At 37.4% G+C, this 6,000-nt stretch overlaps 1 protein-coding gene across 1 annotated transcript in view; it reads right to left on the reverse strand.

Moving 5' to 3' along the window:
* LOC102230348 (atrial natriuretic peptide receptor 1-like) overlaps positions 1 to 6,000 on the reverse strand; it is a 46,975-nt gene extending 40,975 nt beyond the window's left edge. The window contains exon 1 of the mRNA XM_023344601.1: positions 5,441 to 6,000. The gene's annotated coding sequence lies outside the window, so the exon portion shown is untranslated. The remainder of the gene's footprint in view (positions 1 to 5,440) is intronic.

A 6,000-nucleotide genomic window follows, 5' to 3' on the forward strand; every position in this document is an offset into this window, starting at 1 on the left:
ACAGATGCAAAAAAATTATTTTCTGAAAAAATAAAATGAGAGCAGCAATTAAGCCAAAACTGTTTAAAAATATAAACATTTTGTATTTAAAATAATAATTTTGAAAAAAATTCTAAAACAGGAGAAAATCTGATGTGAAAATTTACTTGAAATCTTTTCTCTTTTTTTAAATCAACCCTCGACGCAGGTTGAGGATCAGATGGTTTGTAGTTATACTGGTTAAGCTGGTATTATGTAGCAACATAAATTGTTCTGGTTTATTTAAATGACAGTGAGGACTGTGTTTGTTCATTGTTATGGAATTGGGTTTTTATTAATTATTATTACTATTTGCTTTTTCTCATTGGGAATTTTGGTACGTTTGTGTATTTGTAATGAAAACCTTTCAATAAATATATTAAACACTAAAAAAACAACTTCATCTGGAAACACCTGTTTCACCTGGTTCAAATTATGCAAAAAACAAACCAAAAAAACTCTTATTAAATTAAACGTGTATGCAGTTATTAATCAATTAATTCAAAAAATTATTAGCAGATTAGCCTTAAACTGTACTGATGTTAAGTCAAGCACAAAAGGTTGAGTTTCGTATTTTTAAGCAACGTTTGCTACAAATTATCAAGAGTTCACTTAAGCTCTACTGTTACTGCATTTTTAGGCAATAAAATGTTTATTTTCCTAAATTATTTGATTATTTTCATGTATTTCTAATATTGTAAATAAAAATCAGCAGAACAAGATTTTTTTCCATTTGATTAATCGATTAGTGGTCAGAATAATAAATTACTAAAATAATCATTAGCTGTAGCCCTAGAATAACAGGTGCTTGTTTACATCCTGATTTAATGCGTCGGGGTTTTTTGGTGCAGAACGTCTCACATTAATGACGTAGAAAAATGTGTTTCAGGTCAGGAAGTGAATCAGAAACTCCTTAACAGGTGATGCATTAATAAAATCCGACACAACCGTTCAGACTACAGACGCTTTGACAACAATCGGATTCGTTTCTGATTTGGTGCAACATGTGGAAGTGGAAAAGATCGGATTATTTTAGTGCGAAAAGTCCAGAGTTGTTCAGACTGCCGTGAAAAAGTTGCGTTCAGCGTAACGTTTGTGTTGATCTATTACACAAAATCCCACTAAAATGAGAGGGTGTGGATACTTTCGCCTGCCTGCTAACTGTGTTTTTAGTAAATAAATTTGTTTTAGTGTTAAACAGGCTGTCAGGCGAAACCTAAACCAGCTAAACTCTCCGGAGATCAAATTAGAAAACTTTCCTTTTGCTGTTAAATTAAATCCAGAGTGATTCATCCTCTTTTCTGAATGAAGTGAACATCTCAAAACTAATGGATCCTCTTGAGCAGGGGTCTCAAACTCCAGGCCTCGAGGGCCGCAGTCCTGCAGTTTTTAGATGTGCCAGAGGTACAAAACACTGGAATGAAATGGCTTAATTACCTCCTCCTTGTGTAGATCAGTTCTCCAGAGCCTTAATGACCTAATTATTCTGTTTATGATTGGTGCAGCAGAGGCACATCTAAAAGTTGCAGGACAGCGGCCCTCGAGGACTGGAGTTTGAGACCCCTGATGTAGAGGAACTGTTGCAGCATGTGAGACCTCAGCCAGCGTTTCCATGTGGGATCCATAAACTGTTACCCATTAGCTCCATGTGGGCCCCATGTGTGCTTGAGGGTCCACAGATATGGAAGTAATGTGAGCAACTGAGCTGTTGTGAGCTAATTGCAGGTCAAACAGAAGCGGCCGAGCCTGTTTACCGTTCGAGTAATGAGTAAACGCTTTCTGACGAACTGACACGGTGAAGATCTGATGCGCCGCGCTGGGAACCGGTGAACCGTTCAGACGGACGGCAGAATAAAACGCAGTAAACCTGAGGAACGAATACTACACGAATACGTTGACAGAAGGTTTTTTGAACGTTTCGCAGTTTCATCTGTGACTCACTGAGGCTACCGTGCATTTCAGGTCATGAAGTGATTCAGAACATTTTTAATAGGTGATGATGGACCACAGAAACCAACACAAAGAGCATCTTCAGTGGGGAAACTTAAACACTGAAGATAATTAATTACACATTTCCTTTCTTTATCAGAAGGAACACCAAAGCAATAAATATGTGTGTGTGTTTGTGCCGCAGTAAATGTGTGTGTGCACCATTGTTCTCATGCAAGCCTACAGACTTATATAAGTCTTGCGAAACAGCAGCAGAGACACAGCAGATCAAACAGGACACAGCCGAGCCTGTTGTTCTGATTCATCTTTATGCATCTTCATCGTCCGATCAAATTAACGGGGAAGGAAACAGCAGCATCAACATCTGTTAGGAGAAACTTCAAAAGGAGAAAAAGAAGCTGCTTTTAATTTACAGAAGCTCTAACTGTGACCTCAAATGAGTGAGATTAAAAAACACGTTAAGAGGATGAGATCTTCGTAATCTGGACGTAGTGAAGGACCTGAACCTTCAGAGACACTTATAGACGATTACAAAGTCGGTCTTCTATCATCTGAAGAATATTTCCAGGATTAAACGACTAATATCCCAACAAGAACTCTCATCCATTCGTTTATCTGTATATGGGATTCAAATGGAGCCAAAAATGACTCTATCACCAGTTTTTAAATCACTGAACCGGCTTCCCGTTTGTCAAAGAATTATTTTAAAATTCACAAATAGTCAACAAAGTTCTAACATTTCAGGTATATAGGAGTATTTTCCTTCCTGGTAGTTCAGTAAACTACTGGTTTGTTTGGGGACCAAAGTTGAAACATTTGTCACATTTTCAGGTGCTGCGATTCACTTTCTCACTGCACCGTGTCAAGCGATCGAAACTATTGAAAAACCTGTTCCTCTCCTCGCCTGTAGTGGCGCTGCACCAAGAACCACTGAAGGAAACGACATGAAAACCTCTGAGGAAGACATGAGTGCAACTTCCTTCTTCACTAAATGTAAACAAAAACGGGTTTTTAACGCTTGGACAATTTCTCATCATTTCTAGTCATGTCTACTGCCAAAGCCAAACACAGATTTGTTTTGGTTGGGTTTACCCAGAATTCCCTGTGTTGTAGTCCATTTCCTGCATTTGGAGCGGTCTTCAGTCTGCTTGCTGTAAAAACACAAAATTTTACGAAGTGTTTTTGTCTAATTTCTAGTGAAAATATTCCAGCAAACTTGAAATAAGACAAAACTAACTTAAAAGTACCAAAAGTAGTTTCAACAAGGTATAGTTTTATGTGAATAATTTCTTAATATTGATGAAAAAGTATTAGTTCCACTGACAGATTATTTAACTTATAAGAAAACATTATCTGCCAATAGAACTAGCACTTTCCCCATCAATATTAAGGAATTATTTTCTTAAAAAAAGCTCCTATATCTTGTTGAAAAGTTACTTTTAAGTTTGTCTCATTTGAAGTGTGATAAGAAATTTGCACTAGAAACTAGACCAAAAACAAGATTTTGTGTTTTTGCAGTGCGCATTCGAACCAAACTCCTAGGTTTGGTTTGAATGCGCACACAGAGTTCACTGTTTTGGTCCGTATTCTCCAAACGAACCAGACTATCAAGGCAAACAGACTAGAGTATGTTTAAAGTGGATTAAACAGGGCTGGTGTGAATTCACCCTAAAATGAATCATATCTGAGGATTCACAGACTTACTGGCTGCTGGGACCCAGAACACATAAGAGTAACAAAGCTGGTTAGATCCAGAGCAGAAATCATATTTGTCTGAATTCTGTTAGAATCGCGGTTTTTCACATTACAAGTGATTGACGTGATGAATCACAGGCAGACGGGGCGAACCACAGAGAGCTTTTATTTCCCTCCACAGGGTGCCGGTTTGTTAGCTCCTGGCGTTATTGCTCTCTGACTGAAAAATTCACCACATATATCGTTACTTTCTGAGCTAAAATTTCAGCTGGAGAGTTAAATAAAACTTATTTTGTCTTGGACTGGAGTTGTTTTATACATTTGTACCAAACCGTTTTTAAAAAAAGTAAAATTTCAGCTGCATTTTTAGCTTCACTGTGCTTGTTTTTTTTTTGTCTTTCAACATTTTGTTTGAGATAATAATCAGTTTTTGTAATGGAAGTGAGTAAAACTATTATGAGCTCTAAGTGGAAGGATACAAATATTACACATGCCTTTAAAAACATACCATCATATCAGCAATATATTATTACCACACAGTAATAAATGCAGTAATCTGTAATTAATAATGTCTGCAAACACCATAAACTGACACTTTTTATTTTCTTTAGTTTTATGAGATATTTTTCAATTGTATGTTCAATTAATTTATGGATTAATCCAGAATTAATGTTTAAAAATGAAATTAAATTCAATGTGTGTTAAATTTAGCTGTGACAGTTCATTTCATAAACTCAAACGTAGCAAAGACTGAGAGGCTCGGTATGCAGAGATACAAAAACACGCACACTCACATTCACTCACAGTCAGAGTCGTAAATTAACACTCATGTCTGTGGACTGTGGGAGGAAGCAGGGGAACCCAGACAGAACCAGCACATGCAGGAGGCAAACACACAAAATATTACAGAGTAGTTTTGGTCCAGTTTCTAGTCTAAACATCTTAGTACACTGGAAATACAACAAAACTAACTTACAAGTAACTTTTCAAGCAGTTTGTCTTTAGTTAATAATTGGTGAATATTGATTTTTTGATTATTTCACTTTTAACAAGATTCCTGTGTTACAATATTAAGGAATTATTTACTTAAAACAAACTCCTATATCTTATTTAAAAGCTACTTATAAGTTAGTTTTCTCAACTAAGATGTTTCCACTAGAAACTACACAAAGATAATCTGTAATATGTTGTATTTTTGCAGAGAGGAAGAAATAATAACAAATCAAACTAAAGCAACAAGACTAAAATGATTAATCTGTCTGTATTGTTGGCATGGCGATAAGGAATCTGAGTTTTATATTTTGGGATTATTACAAGGTTAGGTATTTATTTCCCACATCTTTATTCTCGTGTGTCCTTGACTTTAGAGTTTTATCTTGCAAAAATTGTTTCTTATTTTAAGTATATTTGCACCAAAACTACAGAAAAATACTTGGTAATATTTTGTTTTATGCATTTTGACAAATTTAAATTCAAAGACATTGTAAAATTTGTATTATTAATATTATTTGGTTTTGGATTTAATTCCTGAGCCAAGCTTAGAAATCTTTAAAAATGTTATCACCCTTCTAATGTCTGATTGATTAATTGCTCCATCAGGATTAAACATGGCGACTTTCTGGGTTAACTTTAACTAGACCAGTAACTGTAATTAATGGTAATTACCTTCAGTGAACGTAAACATGTGATCCAGATCAAACTCAGCAGCTCTGAGTTGGTTCGGCTGCTTGAAATGACAGAGGATTCGTGAACTTCTAAAGCCAGTCGGTTCTTTTACCTGTTCGGATCCTCAGAGCTTCTCTTCCTGCAGCTTCATGTTTCCTCAGCAGCCAGAACAAGAAGAAGAAGAAGAAGAAGAGCAACGTGATGTTTCCTCAGCAGCGCAGAAACTCAGGTTTTCAGCGGAGACACGCCGGAGAACCGAATCCCCCGCTGCTGCCGGCACTTTTCCGGTCCAATACAATCAGGAAAACAGAAAAAGGTCCAGGCGATGTCCCACCTTCCTCACGGCCACGCGCGCACGTGCACGTATTATTAATATTATAAAAAAAAATTTCAAAGTGGGGGCACGTAAACAGGGCACGAGGGCAGAGATGGCGCTGAGTAAGCGTGCGTGTCCGAGTCCCACCCGTGGGTTTGCTGATTGGTTCCGAAGCTTCTCCCTCACAATTAGACCCGACTTCAGGCGGCGCAGCGGACGGTTCGGGTCCGGTTTAATGAGTCCAGCTGGTGTGGATGAGGTTAGTGGAGGGGACAGCAGGAAACCCACGCAGTTGTGGAGCCCCCTGGTGATCAGCCGCGCTCAGAAAACACAAAACGTTTCCTGGTGCTGGAATA

The sequence above is a fragment of the Xiphophorus maculatus genome, chromosome 13, assembly GCF_002775205.1.
Source record: "Xiphophorus maculatus strain JP 163 A chromosome 13, X_maculatus-5.0-male, whole genome shotgun sequence".
Lineage (NCBI taxonomy): Eukaryota > Metazoa > Chordata > Actinopteri > Cyprinodontiformes > Poeciliidae > Xiphophorus > Xiphophorus maculatus.